Here is a 23,118-nt window from a genome sequence, read left to right as displayed (position 1 = left end):
AATCAAATTAGCACCACTAGACCACTACAATTGATCCATTTGGACTTATTCGGACCAATTGATACAAAAAGTCTAGGAGGAAGCAAATATGCGTTTGTAATTGTGGATGACTATACTAGGTACACTTGGACCTATTTCTTAGTCCACAAAAGTGATTGCTTCAAGTGCTTCTCTAAATTTTGTAAACTCACTCAAAACGAAAAAGGTTTCATGATTTTATCAATTCAGAGTGATCACGGTGGCGAATTTCAAAACCATGACTTTCAAAATTTTTGTGAAGTTAATGGATACAATCACAACTTCTCCACTCCGAGGAATCCCTAATAAAATGGAGTAGTTGAAAGAAAAAATAGAAACCTACAAGAAATGGCAAGAACTATGTTAAATGAACATAGTTTACCTAAGTATTTTTGGGCCGAAGCCGTAAATACGGCTTGCTACATCATGAATAGAGTCCTAATAAGACCATCCTTATCAAAAACTCCCTATGAATTGTGGAATAACAAAAAACCAAATATTTTCTATTTTAAAGTTTTCGGTTGTAAATGCTTTATTTTGAATGAAAGGGATGTATTAGGAAAATTTGATGCTAAATCCGATGAAGGCATCTTTCTTGGTTACTCTTCCGTTTCTAAGGCTTTTCGGGTTTTTAACAAAAGAACGTTAGTAATAGAAGAGTCTATTCATGTAGTTTTTAATGAAATTTCTAATTTAAAGAAAAATGATTTTGATGATGATCTTTTTTTTTTTGGTAAGTAAAAGTAAATTGATAATGTTTAAAGTTTCTACAATTAGCTTTATCTATACAGGTCATAGACAAAGCTAAGTAACTCATGGAGTGCGAATGCGATAGTTATGACTACACATGCTGTAGACTATAACTTCTAATTATAGCCAACATAGAAAATGTTTATCCAGATATATCAAAACTACCTGTGGGTATATTATTTGACATCATTCCTGACCTTAGCTCAGTTGGTAGAGCGGAGGACTGTAGTTGGTTAAAGTATCAGTTATCCTTAGGTCGCTGGTTCGAATCTGGCAGGTCAGAACTTTATAATAAAAAAAATATTTTGATGATGATCTTGGTTTTGATAATTTGAATTTAAATGAACCTCCTCCTCAAAATAGCACCTTGGATGCACCTTCTTCCGAAATTTCCATACCCAAGGAATGGAAGTATATAGATGCTCATCCAAAGGAGCTAACTATAGGAGATACATCAAAAGAGGTTCAAACTCGTTCCTCTTTCAAGAATTTTTGTGCTAATGCCGCATTCCTTTCTCAAATTGAACCTAAATGCATTGACGAGACCATAAAAGATGATTTTTAGGTTATTGCAATGCAAGAGGAATTGAATCAATTTGAGAGGAATAAGGTATGGAAGCTTGTTCCTAGACCTAGTGACCATTTAGTCATTGGTACTAAATGGGTCTTTAGAAACAAGCAAGACGAAAATGGTATCATGGTTAGAAACAAGGCTAGATTAGTGGCCAAAGGTTTCAACCAAGAAGAAGGTATCGATTACGAAGAAACCTTCGATCCCGTGGCTCGATTAGAAGCCATAAGGATGCTCCTTGCCTATGCTAGTAGTAATAATTTTAAACTATTTCAAATGGATGTCAAAAGTGCTTTCTTGAATGGTTTTATTTCCGAAGTATATGTCGAACAACCTCCCGGATTTGAAAATTCTCTTCTTCCTAACCATGTATTCAAATTGACTAAGGCCCTCTATGGCTTGAAACAAGCTCCTAGAGCTTGGTATGAAAGGCTTAGTTCTTTTCTTATTTTAAATAATTTTGCTAAAGGCAAGGTTTAATATTTTGAAAATAATTTAAAAATTTATGTGCAAATTTATGGCTCTTCGGATGAATCACTATGTGAATCATTTGCCAAATATATGAGTCATGAATTTGAAATGAGTTTAATGAGTGAATTAACTTTCTTTTAGGGATTACAAATCAAACAACTTAGTAATGGTATATTTCTTAACCAATCTAAATATACATTAGAATTGTTAAAATGATTTAACATGGATAATTCAAAAGCAATAAACACCCCTATGAGTACTGTGACTAAGTTAGATATGGATGAAAATAGTAAAAATTTCGATCAAAAAACATATAGGGGAATGATAGGTAGTCTACTCTACCTCACAGCGACTAGACCGTATATTATGTTTAGTATAGGACTTTGCGCTCGGTTTCAATCAAATCCTAAATTATCTCATCTTAAAAGTGTTAAAAGAATATTTAGGTATCTTAAAGGAACTCCAAATCTAGGACTATGGTATCCAAAATCTGAAAAATTTGATTTAATAGCTTATGCAGATGCCGATTTGTTGAATCTCGGATTTTGATTATGAAGTCAATTGTCATTTGTTGTCTAATCTATGTGTTGAGATAAGTGTGCAGGATTAACTACGATGAAAGTAAGACATGCAGCAAACTTCTCAATAGCTTACTGCCTTCTGCAATTTTACGAACGAGTTTCTAAGTTCAGAACTTTCCGAATCTGTGTTTAGACGTAAATCGGTTTTTCTCGTACGATCATCATATTTCAGTTTACGTTTACGTTTTGATTTCAATCATAACTGTTTACTGCCTTCTGCGATCTTACGAATAAGTTTCTAAGTTCAGAACTTTCTAAATCTGCGTTTAGACGTAAATCGGCTTTTATCGTACGAACGTCGCATTTCAGTTTACGCTTGTATTCTGCTTTCCATCATAAACTGCAAACTGCCTTCGTAGATCTACTTTAACGTCATCTCGCTTAATCTCAAGTTAAAGTAATCTTAGAATCGGCTTTCACATCGAAATCGTTTTTATCGAACGAACGCAGCTTTCGTTTTAATCGCTGAACAATTTTCGCTGCACTAATTCACCCCCCCCCCCCCCCCCCCCCCTCTTAGTGCTATTGATTCTAACAATTGGTATCAGAGCCCGGTTAACTCTCAAACGGATTAAAACCCAAGAGAGATGGCTTACGCCGGAAACCAAGAGGGTCATTCTATTACACGTCCACCCATGTTTAATGGGATGGACTACACCTATTGGAAGACCCGAATGAGGATCTTTCTTATTTCTATGGACTTTGAACTTTGGAATCTTGTCGAGAATGGTTTTTCGAAGTCTTCTCTTCCAATGATCGATTGGAATGATATGGAGAAGAAGGCTTTCGCTCTTAATGCAAAGGCTATGAATGTCTTATTTTGTGCACTTGATAAAAACGAGTTTAATCGTGTTTCGATTTGTGAAACCGCATTTGATATTTGGCACACACTCGAAGTGACTCATGAAGGCACAAGTAGAGTGAAAGAGTAAAAAATCAATCTTTTGTTACACTCTTTCGAACTTTTCCGGATGAAACTGAGTGAGACTATTAGCGACATGTTTACCCGTTTCATGGATGTCGTCAACGGTCTAAAAGGACTCGGAATAAGTTTTTCGGATTTTGAGCTCGTAAATAAGATTCTAAGATCCCTTCCTAAGAGTTGGGATCCTAAAGTCACTGCTATTCAAGAGGCGAAAGATCTAAACAACTTCCCTCTTGAATAACTAATTGGGTCATTAATGACCTACGAGATGACTTGCAAAGCTCATGAAGAGCAAGAAGACATCCTTCCAAAGAACAGGAAGGATATGGCACTTAGAACTTTGGAAGACCACTTGAAAGAAAACTCAAGTGATGAGGACTGTGACGATGACTTGGCACTTCTAACAAGAAAATTTAAAAAATTCATTAAAAGAAACAAGATTAAGAATGACACTAAAAATAAACTTGAACCCAAGAAGGACCAAGTTATTTACTATGAGTGCAAAAAGTCGGGACACTACAAGAGTGATTGTCCCCAAGCCAAAAAGAGAACAACAAAGAAGAAGGCGCTCAAAGCAACATGGGATGATTCGAGCACGTCCGAAGAAGAGGAGTCCAACACCGAGCAAGTTGCTCAATATGCCTTAATGGCCATCGGAGAGGAGGTAACAAATTTATTAGATGCAGATTTATCTTTCGATGAATTATTAAATACCTTCCATGACTTATTTGATGAATGCAAGATTATCAATAGAAAATATAAATTGCTAAAAAAGGAGCATGATAGTCTTGTGATTTTGATAAGTTAAAAACTAAATATCATGATAGTTTAGATACATGCATCAAATGCCATGATCGAAAAACTCTCCAAAAAGAAAACTTGCTACTTAAAGACACTTTGAAGAAATTCGAGGTTGGTAGCAAGTCATTAAACATGATCCTTGCAAACAAGGGTCACGTTCCAAAAAGGAGTGGAATTGGATTTGTGAGAAGTTCTCACCAAAATCCAACCACCTTCATAAAAGGCCCCATCTTACATGTTCAACACCAAACCAAATGCAACTTTTGTTGCAAACTTGGACACAATACGCACTATTGTCCATTCAAGAAAATTAGTCCAAACAAATTGATTTGGGTTCCTAAAGGAACTATGATAAATTCTATGCAACATGATAGACAATGTAGATCTATTTGTGAGGCACCCAGAAGCAAATGGGTACCTAAAAATTATCCCTTCTTGTAAAAACATTAAAAACATAAAAATTTTAGGCTACAGCAAGAAATAATATTATGCTCCTTGACTCTCAATATTTATAACCCAAAAAGGAACTCGCAATGCTCTCTAGACTAAATTATAGACGGAGATTATAAATTTAAAATCACAAATGCGACTTAGATACTGTTAGGATCGGAGCGGCACTAAGAGGGGGGGGGGTGAATTAGTGCAGCGATGAAGTGCGATAAACTTTTCACGATTTAAACACTTTTCGGAAACTTCGTACGATAAAAGCGACGTTTTCGTTTAAAAACGTTTCGATTGCGTTTTAACTTGAAGAGATCAGTAAGACGGAGACAAAGCAGTATAGCATTAAAGTGCAAATGGTTTGTAGTAATATAAATGACAATAATTAAATACAAACCAGAGATTACGCCGATTTTACAGTGGTTCGGTCAAATGACCTACATCCACTTGCGAAGCCCCTCTTCGATGAGGCTCCCACCTTCCACTAGCAAATCTCTTGAAAGGGAAGGGTAAATACCCCTCTTATAACTTTTACAAGTGGTTCACTCTCTTACAGATTTTCAGCAAGAAAGAAGGAGGTGAACACTAGCAAATTGAAAATAAGACTAGCAAAGACTCTTCTAAGACTTTTCTCTCAATCACTTGCTGCTCAAAAAGTTGTCTTCTCAGCTGAGACTTGAGGGGTATTTATAGGCCTCAAGAGGATTCAAATTTGGGCTCCAAAATTTGAATTCTCTTATGTTCCCGATGCTGGCGGTGCCACCGCCCAGCCCAGGAGGTGTCGCCGCCCAGCTCTCGGGTGCTGGGCGGTGCCACCGCCTAGCCTAGGCAGTGCCACCGCCTAGGCCAAATCAGCTCACTGGTTGGGCTCCAAACTTGGCCCAAACCAGTCCGAACTCGGGCCCAATTGGCCCCTACTTGGGTTATAGGATTAACACCTAATTCTAACCCTAATTAACGTGCTAACTACGAATTTAAAGAAATTTTCTAAGCTATTACAAAGTTCGTAAGTCAAGACTTCTTCCGACGAGCTTTCGGCGAACTTCTGGCGGTCTTCCGATAAACTCTCGGAAACCATTCTGCGGACTCCCGACAAGCTCCTAGACTTCACGATTTGATCTTGGTGAGTTCCGTGAACTTCCAACGAACCTTCCGGCGAGCTTCCGAAAAACCCTTGGGCAAGCTCCCTACTCATTCTTGGCTAGTTCCGGCAGCATTCCCGATGAACCTTCGGACTTCCGTCGAACTCTCGAACTCGCAATGAATCCTTCATGCTTGACACCGACACTTTGTTTTGCTTTTGTCTTCGTTGTTATCGTAGTTAATCCTGCACACACAAGCAAAAACTCTACTCCGATCTAGACAATTATTATAAAGCGAATTGACATTCTGTTGCCCGGCACGTCATTGGTTGGCGCTTTGTCCGATTCTTCGGCACATCGTCCTCTCTTGCGGCTTGTTGCCCAATCAGCGGTTGACCTCCGAAACGCCGATATCCTTGGCGCAATTCCGCTCTTGGCCCGATGCCCACCGTCCGAAGCCTTCTGCCATCCAATATCCTAACATGATCTCCTCCGGCACAACGTCAATTCCTCCTGCCTTAATTGTCTAATCCTGATCGAGTAGACCTGCATAACTCAAAATGCAGTTAAACATAAACATAATTATCAATTGGTTTCATAATCAAAATACGAGATTCAACAATCTCCCCCTTTTTGATTATGACAACCAATTGATGATGGAGTTAAACTTGACTCCCGGAGTTTAAACAAACTCCCCCTATCAATATGCCATATTGATAGAACCTTGAATTCAAACTGAATTCAAGTCATTACAATATTCATCATGAATACTTACAACACTTCATTATGAACTCATGCATAGACTTATGCATATCATGTCATCAACATACTTCTCCCCCTTTGTCATCAACAAAAAAGGAGAAGTACAACTATTCTTTGTGTTTGTAATATAAGTTCAACTCATTGCATGAAAAACATAATATTAAGTTTTATCATCATGCAGTTTTGAAGCTAGAAAATTTAGCAAGTAATGCATCATGCTTAGGACATTCAAGCTATCAAGTTTTAGATATGCAAGTTTTACAGCATACAAGATAGCACTTTTGGTAATGTTCAAGATAGCAAGTTCTACATCATGCAAGCTAGCAATATTGAGATGTTCAAGAAAGCAACTCTTGCTTCTTGAAATATGCAAATTTGTCAAGTTTTGCTAGATGTGCAAGTTAGCATTTTTGCCTCTTAAGATAGGCAAGATAGCACATTTGCTTCTTTTGAGACAGTAACTCTTTGCTTCTCTTTAGACTACAAGCTAGCAATTTTTACGATATGTAAGTTTCACAATATACAAGCTAGCAAAAATTTCGAAAGCAAATGCAAGATAGCTTTCTTATGTAAGCTCATAATTCTTGCTTCCTATTGCAATGTGCAAGTTGCAAGTTTTGCTTCTTGAGATAGGCAAGATAGCACTTTTGTAATTTTTGTTTCTTAAGATAAGCAAGCTTGTGATGTTCAAAATAACAAGCTCTTTCTTCTAGAAGTGTCATTTTTGCTTTCTTTGCAAAGTGTAAGCTAGCAAAATGTTTGAAAAAGTGATCAAATTTTGCAACATACAAGCTAGCAAAAATGCCAAACTAGCAAGAGATAATGTTTTACATGAGGCAAGCAAACAATTTAGCAAATGTTACATTTGCATCTTCTCTTTTGAGAAGTGCAATTTTTGCTTTCATCTTGAATTGTGCAAGCTAGTTAGTTTGCCTCTTTTCATGATATCCACGCTAGAAATTCTTGCTCCCTCTTTGTCATTGTCAAAAAGAAGGGAAGACCCTTATATCAATTTTCATATTATGACAAAGGTAAGCATCATTCTTATATGTGCATCATTATATATTCAAATTAAAACATACACAATTTCAATAACCTTATTTTTCATACACGATACCGAAAAATAAATCAATCATCATTAATAAGCATATCATACATGATACTCAAATATTAAAATTTTTAAGCATTTATCAACATGTTGATTATGATACCAAACATTCATCATTTAAAGTATTCATGATACACATCATATGCAATAAATACATCATGTACATTATTATCATAAGTATTGCATACATCATTTTAACTTTATGAATATTTCATCATTGCATGCATTATACCAAAATATTTCAAGCCATGCAAGCCATAAATACAAAGAAATCATGTCATGAAGGATAAAATCATTTGAATACCAAAAGACATGATTCATATAGTAAATATCTTCTTTAAATAAAATATCAAGAAAAATCATAGGAGTACAAAGAAGAGATCTTGTTTTAAAATAAAAATCAAGTAATAACTCCAAGAACTCACAAGGAAAAATCATGATTCATTTAGAAAATCTCCTCTCAAGAGAATAGCAAGTAAAATCGTAGAAGATCGATTAATGAGAAATTTTGATTTATAATAAAATCTCATGTATCGAATGTCGAGAAATCAAAATGATGATTTATATAAAAAATATCACAAGTTATATTCAAGAGAAAAATCATCATTCATTTTCAACTTATTCAATTTGTCACATCAATATTTCTTAGATATGCATGATACCAAAACATGGTTTTAAATCTTTAACATATAACATGCATAAATTGAAATGAGAATGGAAGAATTCAAACGTACAAAGATTTCAACCATCTCATAAACAAATGTAAGACCAAGTCATGAATCCAAAATTCCATGAATGAAAGGTAATCTCATGTTATTCCAAGAAATCAATATCATGATTTTGATAAAACTCATTTAAAATTTAAATCATCAAAATATCAACATTACTTTCAAGAGATTCAAAATGGTATACATAGATTTATCATAATAAACATCAAGATCAATAGGATAGAGAAAAATAATTTTTCAAGGAAAAAATATTTTCCTCTTTTTAGTTGTTTCAATTCATATGATTTTATTTCACTTATACCAAATAAAAACATGTATAATGTTTAAAACCGAAAGTGTAAGATTTATTACAACAAAGATTAATAAGGCACTTTCATTATGGTAAAAATCAATAATCCATAAATCACAGGATTCATATGCATAATTTCGAAATTTATTAAGCATGATCATTATGCATGACACTAAAACATGGTTTCAAAATGTTTAATATTTTCATTACATCATTATGCAATGGTTTCATTGAACATAATTTTGAATGATTCTTATAGATAACTAAAACTTCTTTAGTTTTAATTTATGTGATTGACTTTATATTAGCATGCTCAAGTTTTGTTCTTATGTCAAAAACATACATCATGTTTGAAAACCAAAGACAAGGTTTAAAAAAAAATATCATCAAGCCTTCCATATAAAAACCATGCATCATCATTGAAAGTTAATATGGAAATCATCAAAATACACATTCTTGCTTCTCAAGCACATATATATGATTATTTAAATCTAACATTTTATTCTATTAACATAAAACATACAATTTTCAAGAAAAATAATTATTCAAAAGAAAAGAGAAAATGCATCATGGAAAACATCAAGTAATTTCAAAATAATTAAAGAGAGTTGAGTTACTTACCTTGTAGTCGAAGCCCGTCAAAGCCCAATTCGCCGTTTCACCTTTGGAAGTTTTTGATTCATCCTTGGTTGCCTTCCTCTTCTTTGGCCTCTTCCTCCGTTCAAGTTCATTGTTTATTTTAGATTTTTGTTTAATGAACTTATTAAGATTTGGTATCCGAAATTCAAGTTCATCATTGTCCTCATCACTTGAGTCATCTCTCAAGTGGTATTCATTTGTCCGGAGTTCCAAATCCTTCCTATTCTTTGGAAGGTGGTTCAAGTGTTGATTGTGTTCATCATGTGCATTGCGCACCATTTCATATGTCATCAATGAGCCGATAAGTTCTTCAAGTGGAAAAATATTTAAATCTTTTGTTTCTTGTATTGTCGTTACTTTTGATTCCCAAGTTTTAGAAAGTGATCGTAAAACTTTACTAATAAGTTCAAAATTCGAGAAACATTTGCCAAGAGCTTGTAAACCATTGACGACATCCGTAAAACGGGTGTACATGTCAACAATGGTTTCGCTCGGCTTCATTCGAAAAAGCTCGAAATCATGTATTAAAATGTTGATTTTCGAATCTTTGACTCTAGAAGTGCCTTCGTGTGTGATTTCAAGAGTGTGCCATATGTCGAAAGCCGTTTCGCACAAAGAAACCCGATTGAACTCATTTTTGTCCAAAGCGCAAAATAAGGCATTCATAGCCTTTGCGTTTAAAGAAAACATCTTGTTCTCCAAATCATTCCAATGGTTCATTGGAAGGGAAGACATTTCAAATCTATTTTCGACTATGTGCCATAAATTCAAATCCAAAGAAAGTAAGAAAACTCTCATTCGAGTTTTCCAATAAGTGTAGTCCGTCCCATTGAAAAAGGGAGGACAAATGAGAGAGTGACCCTCTTGAAAGCCGTAACGAGCCATTTCTATTTGGGTGTTAAACCAAGGTAGAAAAATGTGGCTCTGATACCAATTGTTAGGATCGGAGTGGCACTAAGAGGGGGGTGTGAATTAGTGCAGCGGTGAAGTGCGATAAACTTTTCATGATTTAAACACTTTTCGGAAACTTCGTACGATAAAAGCAACGTTTTCGTTTAAAAACGTTTCGATTGCGTTTTAACTTGAAGAGATAAGTAAGACAGAGACAAAGCAGTATAGCATTAAAGTGCAAATGCTTTGTAGTAATATAAATGACAATAAGTAAATGCAAACCAGAGATTATACCGATTTTATAGTGGTTCGGTCAAATGACCTACATCCACTTGCGAGGCCCCTCTTCGATGAGGCTCCCACTTTCCACTAGCAAATCTTTTGAAAGGGAAGGGTAAATACCCCTCTTACAACTTTTACAAGTGGTTCACTCTCTTACAGATTTTCAGCAAGAAAGAAGGAGGTGAACACTAGCAAATTGAAAATAAGACTAGCAAAGACTCTTCTAAGACTTTTCTCTCAATCACTTGCTGCTCAAAAAGTTATCTTCTCAGCTGAGACTTGAGGGGTATTTATAGGCCTCAAGAGGATTCAAATTTGGGCTCCAAAATTTGAATTCTCTTATGTTCCCGATGCTGGCGGTGCCACCGCCCAGCGATCGGGTGCTGGGCGGTGCCACCGCTTAGACCAAATCAGCTCACTGGTTGGGCTCCAAACTTGGCCCAAACCAGTCCGAACTCGGGCCCAATTGGCCCCTACTTGGGTTATAGGATTAACACCTAATTCTAACCCTAATTAACGTGCTAACTACGAATTTAAAGACATTTTCTAAGCTATTACAAAGTTCGTAAGTCAAGACTTCTTCCGGCGAGCTTCCGGCGAACTTCCGGCGGTCTTCCGATAAACTCTCGGAAACCATTCTGCGGACTCCCGGCAAGCTCCTAGACTTCACGATTTGATCTTGGTGAGTTCCGTGAACTTCCAACGAACCTTCCGGCGAGCTTCCAAAAAACCCTTGGGCAAGCTCCCTACTCATTCTTGGCTAGTTCCGGCAGCATTCCCGATGAACCTTCGGACTTCCGTCGAACTCTCGAACTCGCAATGAATCCTTCGTGCTTGACTCCGACACTTTGTTTTGCTTTATGTCTTCGTCGTTATCGTAGTTAATCTTGCACACACAAGCAAAAACTCTACTCCGATCTAGACAATTATTATAAAGCGAATTGACATTCTGTTGCCCGGCACGTCATTGGTTGGCGCTTCGTCCGATTCTTCGGCGCATCGTCCTCTCTTGCGGCTTGTTGCCCAATCAGCGGTTGACCTTCGAAATGCCGATATCCTTGGCATAATTCCGCTCTTGGCCCAATGCCCGACGTCCGAAGTCTTCTACTATCCAATATCCTAACGTGATCTCCTCCGGCACAACGTCAATTTCTCCTGCCTTAATTGTCTAATCCTGATCGAGTAGACCTGCATAACTCAAAATGCAGTTAAACATAAACATAATTATCAATTGGTTTCATCATCAAAATACGAGATTCAACAGATACAACCTTATTTGACTTTTTAGAATTAGAAACGTATGATTCCCAAATTCACATATCCCCTGGATTTTCGAACCCATCAATTTCATCCGTTCATAACCTTCGAATCTAACTCTGTATCATGAAGTGACTAAGTCTGTCATAAATTTGCAAGACTTACCAACTTGAAGAAATTATCACAAACATGCGTACGACATTGAGAGTATGCACGTTAAAAATCTACCTTGATCGTGCAAAAGTCCTTGTCTTAAAATAAAAATTCTTACGTAATTACGAAAGTAAAGTTGATTGCTCTGAGTGAAAATTCTCGTCAAGACAGAAAAACTCTCAAATCAGATCACACTGATCAGAACAAGTGCTCACCGCCCCAGCTGGAGGTAGCACCTCCAGCTGTCACGTGTTGCAAGCGGTTGCACCGCTCCAGCCAGAGGTGCAACCGCCCGCAACTCTGCCCCTTTGTAACCCAAGCTAGGGCCGGCGGTGAAACTGACCCCAACTCACTCCCTTCCCTCCTCTGCTCTTCCAAGCCTCCTCCATCCCCATTTCTCCCATCTCAGCATCCCAAATACCCCTCATTTCGAAGCAAAGCATCAACAATCCTTCCCTCTCTTGAAGATCTCAATAAGGTACTCTCTAAGAAGCCCTTTAACTCTGTTTTTTGACTCATTTACTCTTGCTCATCACTATTGTTCTAAACAGCAGTAGTTATGGGATCTAGAAGATCCTCAAGGGACAAAGGAAAGAGGAGATTAGTAGAAGATTTTGATCTTACCCTTTTCGATTCAAAATACCATGCTGAAAAATTTTCCTCTTTCGAACTTAGGAGTGTCAATAAGGGAAAATACGTAGACTTAAATGAACTAAGAGACTTAGAGACAATCCAATGGTTTGTAAACTTAGATCTACTTCCAATTTTGTAAATTAACAAACCCATCTATCCAAGACTTGTTAGATTGTTTTACAACAACATACAAGTAGATGAAGAAGAAAGAATGTCCACCTATCTTTTAGGACAACACATCTCAATTACGAATAGATTCATTTGCGACATGATAGGCATTCCCATGAAAAGTAGAGGACTTTACTTTAGAGGATCATGGGATGATGAAACTGTTGGAAAAACATACGTTGAAGCCCTAGGAACAATTTTTGCCAATCCCAACTTAGCATTTGTTCGTAAAAGTTGTAAACATTTACTGCCTCTAAATACTAAGGTACTTCATCATATCCTAACTAGCATCATTCTCCCTAAACAATACCATCATGATGAAGTAAGCCAATTAGAATTAGGAACTATGTATCTGATCATGAAAGGACATGACATCTGTCTTGGTTATCTTATCCAGCAAAACATGTTAGAACTATCTAAGAAAGACATGATGCTCCCATATGGTGGTATAATAACTAGAATAATGAAAGCCTACGATATTCTAATACCACCGGAAGAATAAGTAATAAAAGTAGATAGATTTAGCATAATTAATAAAAATCTACTTCACCGATTAAGATGTTTTTATAGAAACGGTAACTGGGTTAGAATGCCAAGAAGAACTGATCCCCCTCAACCTAAACCAGAACCGGAAACACCAGTATTTAGGGGTACCCAATCTCCTCCGATCTGTCCCTTTGAGGAAACACATCCATTTGAGCAAACTCATACATCATCTGTCGAAGATATTGGGATTCGGATGGACCGATTCAAACAAAGACAAGAACGGCTTGAGCAACGACAAGATCAAATCCTATCTGAGCTGCAGCAAATTCATCGTCAATTTGACTCCTTGTTTAGTAGGCACTTTAATTTTCCACCTCATGAATGAGCTTGTTTGAACACAATCATCTGTTGTTATTGTAAACTCCTTATGTTACTCACCATGATGTGCTTTGACTTGATCCTTGATATGGTTACCTGATATATTTTGAGCATATGTAGAGTTATAAACATCTATCATGGTAAATATATGCCCTGTGGTAAATATAAACTATATGGTTTTCTCGGATTTTATATTGAAACTAAAAGCTTTGAAAACCTTGTGCTTTGATTTCCATGATAAATACAGTTTGAAAAAGTGATATACCAATGCAGTTGATAAATCACTGTCATTGATACTAAACATCAACTAGCCGATGTTTTTACAAAACCTCTAAGTAAAGAACAATTTAATTTTATAAGAAGAGAATTAGGAATGTTGATGTGTCCGAATACTTAAACTGGTTAAAATTACTTTTCGGACTTTATTGAATGATCAAATCACTTGATTACCATGTGTTGAAATGTTTTGATTTTTGTAGCATAATCTTGTCCGAATGCATGAAAGAATTCATCTCATTTTCGGACTCGCTTAACAGCTGGAATGACAAAAATCAAACACACTCTTATGAAAAATATTCTTTCGAAATGGATTTGATAAAATGACTTTCCTCCTTCATGCACAAAGAATTATAACATTTTTTTTTTGGTAAGTAAAAGTAAATTGATAATGTTTAAAGTTTCTACAATTAGCTTTATCTATACAGGTCATAGACAAAGCTAAGTAACTCATGGAGTGCGAATGCGATAGTTATGACTACACATGCTGTAGACTATAACTTCTAATTATAGCCAACATAGAAAATGTTTATCCAGATATATCAAAACTACCTGTGGGTATATTATTTGACATCATTCCTATGATCTTTAGCTAATAGCAAAATTAAATTTGATAAAAATATCTTTTTCTCTTCGGGTAAAGTGCTCCGTTTTGAGATCATGCTCCATACAGGATCTTGAGTCTCTAATAATCTCTTTCAAGAGCTGAGCATTGTTTGTGTGTTGACATTCAAAGATTCTGTTACATCTCTCCTTCCACATCCACCAAATAGCGCATCTAAAAGTAACCTTTGCCAGTTGTGTGAGAGGCTCTTTTCTTCTTGTTGCATACAAAGTGAGCATCGGTTAACATGATAGATACCTCTTCTCTTAATATTGTCTATTGTAGGTAGTTTATTGAGAAGGGCCTGCCATGTACATAAGGAATGTCTCTGTGATCCCGGTCGATCCCATGTCCAACTGCTTGGGATCCACTTGTTATTTCTTTGCCTAATTTGATTCCATGCGGATGTGGCACTAAATTTGCCATTGTCATGAGGCCAAATAAGTATATCTGAAGAGTTATTCCTGATTGGAATAGCTATAATAGTCGGCCAAAGTGATAACATTTCGGGAGAAATAGGATTAGGGAGACACCAGGTACCGTTAGCAATGAACTCGGAGACCTTCCAATCTTTGGGAGCCCCAAGATCTTTTCGTATTCTGTCACCATATAATTGAAATATACTCTTCCCATTCACCCAAGGATCATACCACATATTAGTACTATTTCCAGAAGAGATTGCATAAGAAATGTGCTTGATTAGCCAATTCCTTGCCTTTAAAATTCCTTTCCAAGCTGCAGAGTGGTATGTTCTTGTTGAAATTTCCCAGATTGATTCCTTTGAAAGATACTTAGCAGAAACCCAATGTGACCATAAGGAACATTTATTTTGCAAAAGATCCCATAATTGTTGTACCAGACATGCTTGATTCCAATCTCTAGTATTTCTCAAGTTTAGCCCCCCTTCATCTTTCGGTTTGCAAATGCTATCCCAATTTACCATATGCATTGCCTTATCATTTGTGCCATTCCAGAAGAAGTTCATTAATAACCGTTCAATATCTTGGAGAAGTCCAGCAGGCAGAAGAAATGCATTGCACCAATATATAGAGTAGGAGTGCAATACCGAACGGATGAGTTCGAGTCGTCCTGCTTTTGATAGAAGCCTATTTTTCCAAGAAGAAATTCTATTCTTTATTTTTTGCAAGATTGGCTGGCAGTGGATTTTGTGAATGCCTGTGGATATGAGCGGGAGACCCAAATAAGGAACTGGCAAGCTTCCCTCACTAACCCCCAAAGTTTGTACAATAAAGACCTTATCCTCAACGTAAGGGCTCATATATACTTTACTTTTCGCATGATTTAACTGAAGTCCAGAAACCATACCAAAGTCATTCATAATAGTAGCCAGGTTCTTTACTGATGTTGGATCATTTTGGAGAAAGATAAGTAAATCATCAGCAAATGTTATGTGTGATATATGAATAGAACCAGCAATGGGTACCTTAATGCTGCCATTCAAGACTGCGTGTTCCAACATACAGCTAAGTCCTTCCATCGCAATAGTAAAGAGATACGGAGAGAGTGGATCACCTTGTCGGATGCCATTCGTGCTTCCAAAAAAACCAATAGGAGAGCCATTAAAGAGTATCGAAAACTTTGGAGTTTCCAAGCAAGATTGAATCCAATTAACCCATTGCTGTGGGAAGTTCATATCGAGGAGCATCTTATAGATAAATTTCCTATTAACTGAATCAAAGGCTTTCCGTAAATCAGCTTTAAAACAGATTCTTGTCCCTCTTGCTTTTGAGTGCAAATCTTTGACCAAGTCATTAGCAAGCAAAATGTTATGATGTATACTTCTCCCTTTGATGAAAGCAGCTTGATTTGGGCTAATGATCTTGTGTATTACCTTTTGCATTCTATTTGCCAATACTTTGGAGATGATCTTGTAAATAAAGTTGCATAATGATATGGGTCGATAGTTCTCTAGTGAATCAGCCCCTGCATTCTTCGGAATTAAAGAAATAAAAGTGTAATTCATCTCTCTAAGGATATGACCTGAAGAGAAAAAATGTTGGCAAGCCTTGATCACATCATTTCCAATAATAGACCAAGCAGTTTGGTAAAATTCTGCTGGAAATCCATCTGGACCTGGGCTTTTGTGCTTTGGTGACTTAAAGACAACACATACAATTTCGTCATCTGTAATTGGGGCATTGAGGATTGAAATAGCATCCGAATCAAGTTTTCTAGTCGGCTCCACATGAATGTTATTAGGTTTCCCAGCTTGATTGAGTAAGGAATAAAAAAATTGCTCTGTGCGTGCTTTAACCTCATCTAAATTCTCAATAAGATTATCATCTTTGTCTCTGCATTTGCTGATACGGTTAACAGCCCTTCGAGTAGCAATTGAAGCATAGAAAAATTTAGTATTGGAATCCCCTAGTGTAAGCCAATGCTGTAAAGAATGGTCAGAAAACAAAGGAGCACCATACTCAAGAAGTGAATCTGGGTAAACTGCTAACCATTCATGATTAATCAAACACCGATCAAGTCTAGCCATTATTTTTCTGTTAGCAGCACCTTGATTACTCCAAGAGAGCCAATTACCCACAGATTTCATATCAAACAATGCAGCAGTGTCAATGTAATCATTAAAACTTTGAAGCTGGCTTTCTGAAAGTTGTCTACCCCCCTCTTTTTCATTTGTATACCGAACAGTATTAAAGTCTCTTTGGACAGAATGTAGCGGAGGAGCAACAGCCCCAGGGACCATCGCTGCCATGTCTGATCTCTCCTTTGGTCGTCACTACAGTATTGTCACCATAGGGAGATGCCGCCGCTGCTGCAGGAGTCTGTTCACCACTACAGTGCCGTCGCCCTAATGCGCAGCCGCTGCTACAGGAACCTCAACGTCGCTACAGTACCTCGCCCTAGGGAGAAGATGCCGCTGCAGGAGCCTCCGCTACAGTACGTCGCCCTAGGGAGAAGACGCTGCTGCAGGAGCCTGATCGCCGATACAGGTTGCAGCCGCCGCTACAGGAGAACACCGCTACAGTACCGTCGCCCTAGGGAGAAGACGCCGCTGCAGGAGCCTGAATGCCGCTACAATACCGTCGCCCTAAGGAAGACGCCGCTGCAAGAGCCTCAACACCGCATAGTACCGTCGCCCTAGGGAGAAGACGCCACTGCAGAAGCCTGATCGCCGCTACAGTGTCGTCGTCCTAGGTTGCAGCCGCCGCTACAGTGTCGTCGCCCTAGGTTGCAGCCACCGCTACAGTGTCGCCCTAGTTTGCAGCCGCCGCTACAGTATCGTTCCTTTAGGAACTCATATTATTTTTTTTTTTTTTTTTTTTTCGTCAGAAGAAACCAGTACACATGCTCGTGCAAATGCTAATCTCGTCTGAGCTGCTGTTGCTTTGTCGATATAGAGTGGCTGTCCCAGAGTGCTGCATAACTTTGCAATAAATCGTCGACTCCAAAGATGTAGAGGAAGACCTTGAAAGGATACCCATAATGGAATAGACTGTAGGCTGTCTAACTCCAGACGGACATCAGGGGACCAGCGTCGTAGGATCATTGGATGGCCACGAATAGTCCAAAACCCTTCCAGGATTCGTTGCAAATCTTCTTCAGAATATAGCTTGCATACAAAAAAACCATTCTCCAGCATATGGAGGTCAAATGCCGATATTCCCCATCGAGTTTTGATAAATGAGGATAGTGGAAAATATGATGTTTTAAGACCCACCACATAGCCAACAATCGCCATAGACCATGTCTCAATTAGCTCTGCAGAATCAGCTGTCTCGTATATAGCAATCTTCTTGTCGGCCTGGATTTCTGGAGTAAAGAATTCCAAGTTAAGGTCCGGACTTCCAACCGGAGCCTTGAAGAGGCTAGTCCAAGGCCGAGGGTCACTGGAAATGAGGGCTGGATGCCGCGATCTAGAGCGCGACCTGCTTCGATGCTGCTTTGTCGAAGGAGCATCTCTTTGGACAGAATGTAGCGGAGGAGCAACAGCCCCAGGGACCATCGCTGCCATGTCTGATCTCTCCTTTGGTCGTCGCTACAGTATTGTCACCATAGGGAGATGCCGCCGCTGCTGCAGGAGTCTGTTCACCACTACAGTGCCGTCGCCCTAATGCGCAGCCGCTGCTACAGGAACCTCAACGTCGCTACAGTACCTCGCCCTAGGGAGAAGATGCCGCTGCAGGAGCCTCCGCTACAGTACGTCGCCCTAGGGAGAAGACGCTGCTGCAGGAGCCTGATCGCCGATACAGGTTGCAGCCGCCGCTACAGGAGAACACCGCTACAGTACCGTCGCCCTAGGGAGAAGACGCCGCTGCAGGAGCCTGAATGCCGCTACAATACCGTCGCCCTAAGGAAGACGCCGCTGCAAGAGCCTCAACACCGCATAGTACCGTCGCCCTAGGGAGAAGACGCCACTGCAGAAGCCTGATCGCCGCTACAGTGTCGTCGTCCTAGGTTGCAGCCGCCGCTACAGTGTCGTCGCCCTAGTTTGCAGCCGCCGCTACAGTATCGTCGCCCTAGGTTGCAGCCACCGCTACAGTATCGTCGCCCTAGTTTGCAGCCCTAACATACAAGGAGAAGAAGTATTCAAAGCATTATACTTATCATGCCTTCCTTTATATGCTTGATAACTTGCTTATATTGTTCTCCTGGTATCACATCTACCATGCTGTTTGTTGATGACAAAGGGGGAGAAATATATGAATTGATTTGATGCTATAAACACTGATGCTATGATTATGCCATGCCTGCATCATCAAGAGATATATGAAAAGATGCCATGCAACACTTGCTAAAATATAAGAAATGTGTGCATCATGTAATGATATCAAAATCTTACTTCACAGCTTTACATGTTGATATCTTACAAAGACATGAATTGCTACTATTACCATCATTCAAACTTGTAATGTAAAATTTGAAAATGAATGTCAAGCCTTGACATCATCTTCAAAGAGATACATCATGATAGGAATCATGATGGGAATAATTTATAAGGTTTCAAATTTAAGAATGACTTATCTCAAGTAAGACATATAAACAGGGGGAGTTAAGGTTAACTCCATTATCAATTGATTGTCATCATAAAAAAGGGGGAGATTGTTGAATCTCGGATTTTGATGATGAAGTCAATTGTCATTTGTTGTCTAATCTATGTGTTGAGATAAGTGTGCAGGATTAACTATGATGAAAGTAAGACATGCAGCAGGAGTTGCGCCAGAGTCATGACAATGATCACGTTGGGAGTTCGAGAGCTCGACGGAAGTTCGGACAGTCGTAGGAGGTTCTATAGGAACAAATCCGAGAAGTCCAGAAGCTTGCCAAAGAAGCTCGTCGGAACTTGCCAAGTGGATTGTCGCAAGTCCAGGAGTTTGCCGGAAGTTCGCAGGAGTATCACCGAGGGTTCATCGGATGATCGATGGAAGTTCGCCGGAAACTCGCCGGAAGAAGCGATTGACCCACCGGAGCAAGCTGCAGAAATTGTCTTAGGATTTATCGTAGTTAGCACTAATGATTAAGTTGAAAATGGGAGGTGATCCCATTAGCTTAATCTTGGGGTAATTGGGCCCCCTGAAAAACCCAAATTGGGTCGAATGGATCAACCCATTCAGACCCTGGTTGCTGTGGGAGGTGCAACCGCCCAAGCCAGGAGGTAGCACCGCCTGGGGTAAGTCTCCCAGGGAGACTGGGCGGTGAAACCACCCCAGCCAGGAGGTGCAATCGCCTAGGCTCAGTCTCCGAGCGAGACTGGGCGATGCAACCTCTCCTGACAAGAGGTGGCACCGCTTGAGCTCAAGTTTCGAGCTCTGCCAAGCGGTGCAACCGCCCCAGTCAGGAGGTGCAACCGCTTGAGCTCGGTCTTTGAGCTCTGGCAGAGAGGTGCAACCACCCCTGACAGAGGTCGCACCGCCCAGAGGCTCAGTCTTCGAGCTCTGCCAAGCGGTGCAACCACCCCAGTCAGGAGGTGCAACCGCCTGATCCCGGAATTCCGGGAATTGATAGTTTTGAGCTCCAAAATTGAACTGGGTTGGGGCCTATAAATACCCCACCCATTCAGCACTGAAAGGTAGAACCAATACTCGAAATCTTGATATTTTTCTGTGATTCTTATAGCTCAAAACTGTTGTAAAGACCAAAAGTTCTCGTCCTTCTGTTCTTCAAAGTTTGAGTTGTAAAGACCAAAAGTTTGAGTTGTAAAGACCAAAAGTTCGCGACGACACTGTAGCGGCGACGAGATCTCCCTAGGGCGATCTGACTCCTGCAGCGTTGGCTTTCTCTCACGGGCGACGATATTATAGCAACGATCTGATCTCCCTTACAGTAGTCGGCTTCTCCCTGCAGCGTCGGCTTCTCCCCAGATCTCCCTAGGGCGACGGTACTGTAGCGGCGATCTGATATATTACGACGGTGGCTTTTCCCTATGGAGACGATTCTATAGCGGCGACCAGAAGAGGGATCAAACATGGCAGCGACGGCCCCTAGGGCTGGCGACGGTGGCGGGAGGGTTGATACGATGGTAAGACTCCCTACCGTTACCCCTCAATTTGCTCCTCCTCCATATCCAACCCAGAGAGAAACTCCTTCGACGAAACAGCATCGAAGTAGGTCGCGCTCTAGATCGCGGCAGCCTGCCCTCATTTCCAATGACCCTAGGCCTTGGACTAGCCTCTTCAAGGCTCCGGTTGGAAGTCCGGATCTAAGCTTGGAATTCTTTACTCCAGAAGTTCAGGCTGATAAGAAGATTGCTGTATACGAGACTACTGATTCAGCAGAGCTTATTGAGACATGGTCTATGGCGATTGTTGGCTATGTGGTAGGTCTCAAAACATCTTATTTCCCACTATCCTCATTTATCAAAACTCGATGGGGAATATCGTCATTTGATCTTCATATGCTGGAGAACGGATTCTTTGTTTGCAAGTTCTACTCTGAAGAAGATTTACAACGGGTCCTCGAAGGATTCTGGACTATTCGCGGCCATCCAATGATTCTACGACGCTGGTCTCCTGATGTCCGTTTGGAGTTAGATAGCCTACAGTCTATTCCATTATGGATATCCTTTCAAGGTCTTCCTCTACATCTTTGGAGTCGACGTTTTATTGCAAAGTTATGCAGCACTCTGGGACAGCCACTCTACATCGACAAAGCAACAGTTGCTCAGACGAGATTAGCATTTGCACGAGCATGTGTACTGGTTTCTTCCGACGAAGATCTTCCAAATGAGGTTTTCTATCGTGATCTTGATGGGAAAACTCGGAAGGTATATGTCTCATATTCCTGGAAGCCACAACGATGTCAGCATTGTTTATCTTTTGGTCATGCAAATGGAGCTTGTCAGCAAACTCCAAAACAAATCACAAAGGTCTATCGACCACGTCAAGCGCCTCAGCAACAAAGCGAGTCTTCTCTAATGGCAGTAGCACCGATGGTGGCGAAGACTATGGAGCATTCCGACTCGCAAGGACAGCACCGCGGACAGAAGGACAAATCCAAAACTATATCTCTTCCTATAATGTCGGAGCCTTCCACAACAGAGGTTTCCCTTGGTACTAGTGGACAGGAGAAACATAAGTCAGGAACTTCATCTCTTCCAATATCATTGGATCCGTCCACAATAACTCAACAAACTCAGGCCCAAACAAATCTCGCCAGGAAGGATATTCTTCCTCAACAAACTCAGGCCACAACAAACATCACCAACAAGGATATTCTGTCTCAACAAACTCATGCCCCAACAAATCTCTCTAGCCAGGCTACTCCAACAAGTACTATCCAGGATATTGTGCTGCAACAATCTTATCGTGCTTCGACAAACCCTGCCAATCAAGACCACATGATTCAAGGTATTTTAAAGTTTAAAAATCTGCAAGCTGTAGATGAAGTGGATAAATATAGGAATAAAGCCATAAAAGGTAAGGATATTGTGCGGGAGGAAAATACAAAACCGAAGGATAAGAAAAAGGATGGTACAGTCCATCCAAAGTCGTAGGATGAATACCTTACCACCTTTTCATTTCTTTATTACTGATGAAGATAACATGTTGGAATGTTCGCGGAATTAATAAGCCGGAGAAATGTTGGGAGCTCAACAGAATAATCAAGTCTGCCGCATGTGATATTGTTATTCTAGTAGAAACGAAAATTAAACAATCACGCGTTCAAGCTCAAAAGAATTTAATATGGCCGGACGCTGAACTGTTTACCAATGACTCAAATGAAACTTTTGGTAGAATATGGGTCTTATGACATCCTAACTCTATTAATGCTTGGTTTATTTCTGCTACTGATCAATTCATTCATCTTTTTTTTTGGTAAGTAAAAGTAAATTTATTATGTGTAAAGTTTCTACAAATAGCTTTATCTATACAAGTCATAGACAAAGCCAAGTTACTCATAGAGTGCGAATGCGATAGTTATGACTACACATGCTATAGACTATAACTACCTGTGGGTACATTATTTGGCATCATTCCCAAGATCTTTTGCTAATAGCAAAATTAAATTTGATAAAAATATCTTTTTCTCTTCGGGTGAAGTGCTCGGTTTTGAGATCTTGCTCCAAACAGGATCTTGAGTCTCTAATAATCTCTTTCAAGAGCTGAGCATTGTTTGTGTGTTGACATTCAAAGATTCTATTACATCTCTCCTTCCACATCCACCAAATAGCGCATCTGAAAGTAACCTTTGCCAGTTGTGTTAGAGACCCTTTTCTTGAGAAACATTGCATAAGGTCGCCTAGTTCTTGGTGCAAGTTTGGTTGCGGCAGTCTATTGAGTTCAAATCGTTGGAGAATCTCCTTCCATATCCATTTTGTATAATCACAAGCAAAATAGAGGTGGTCAACAGT

General features: G+C 39.3%; 1 non-coding gene across 1 annotated transcript; it reads left to right on the top strand.

Moving 5' to 3' along the window:
* The first annotated feature begins 960 nt into the window (after window positions 1–960).
* Window positions 961–1,051, top strand: TRNAY-GUA (transfer RNA tyrosine (anticodon GUA)). Its single transcript is given in 2 exon segments — window positions 961–997; window positions 1,016–1,051. It is a non-coding gene; the product is annotated as a tRNA-Tyr (tRNA).
* Window positions 1,052–23,118: the final 22,067 nt, after the last annotated feature.

This window comes from Musa acuminata, chromosome BXJ1-2 (genome assembly GCF_036884655.1).
Source record: "Musa acuminata AAA Group cultivar baxijiao chromosome BXJ1-2, Cavendish_Baxijiao_AAA, whole genome shotgun sequence".
Taxonomy (NCBI): domain Eukaryota; kingdom Viridiplantae; phylum Streptophyta; class Magnoliopsida; order Zingiberales; family Musaceae; genus Musa; species Musa acuminata.
Note: the sequence above shows the minus strand (reverse complement) of the source record. Positions and strands in the feature narration are given on the sequence as shown.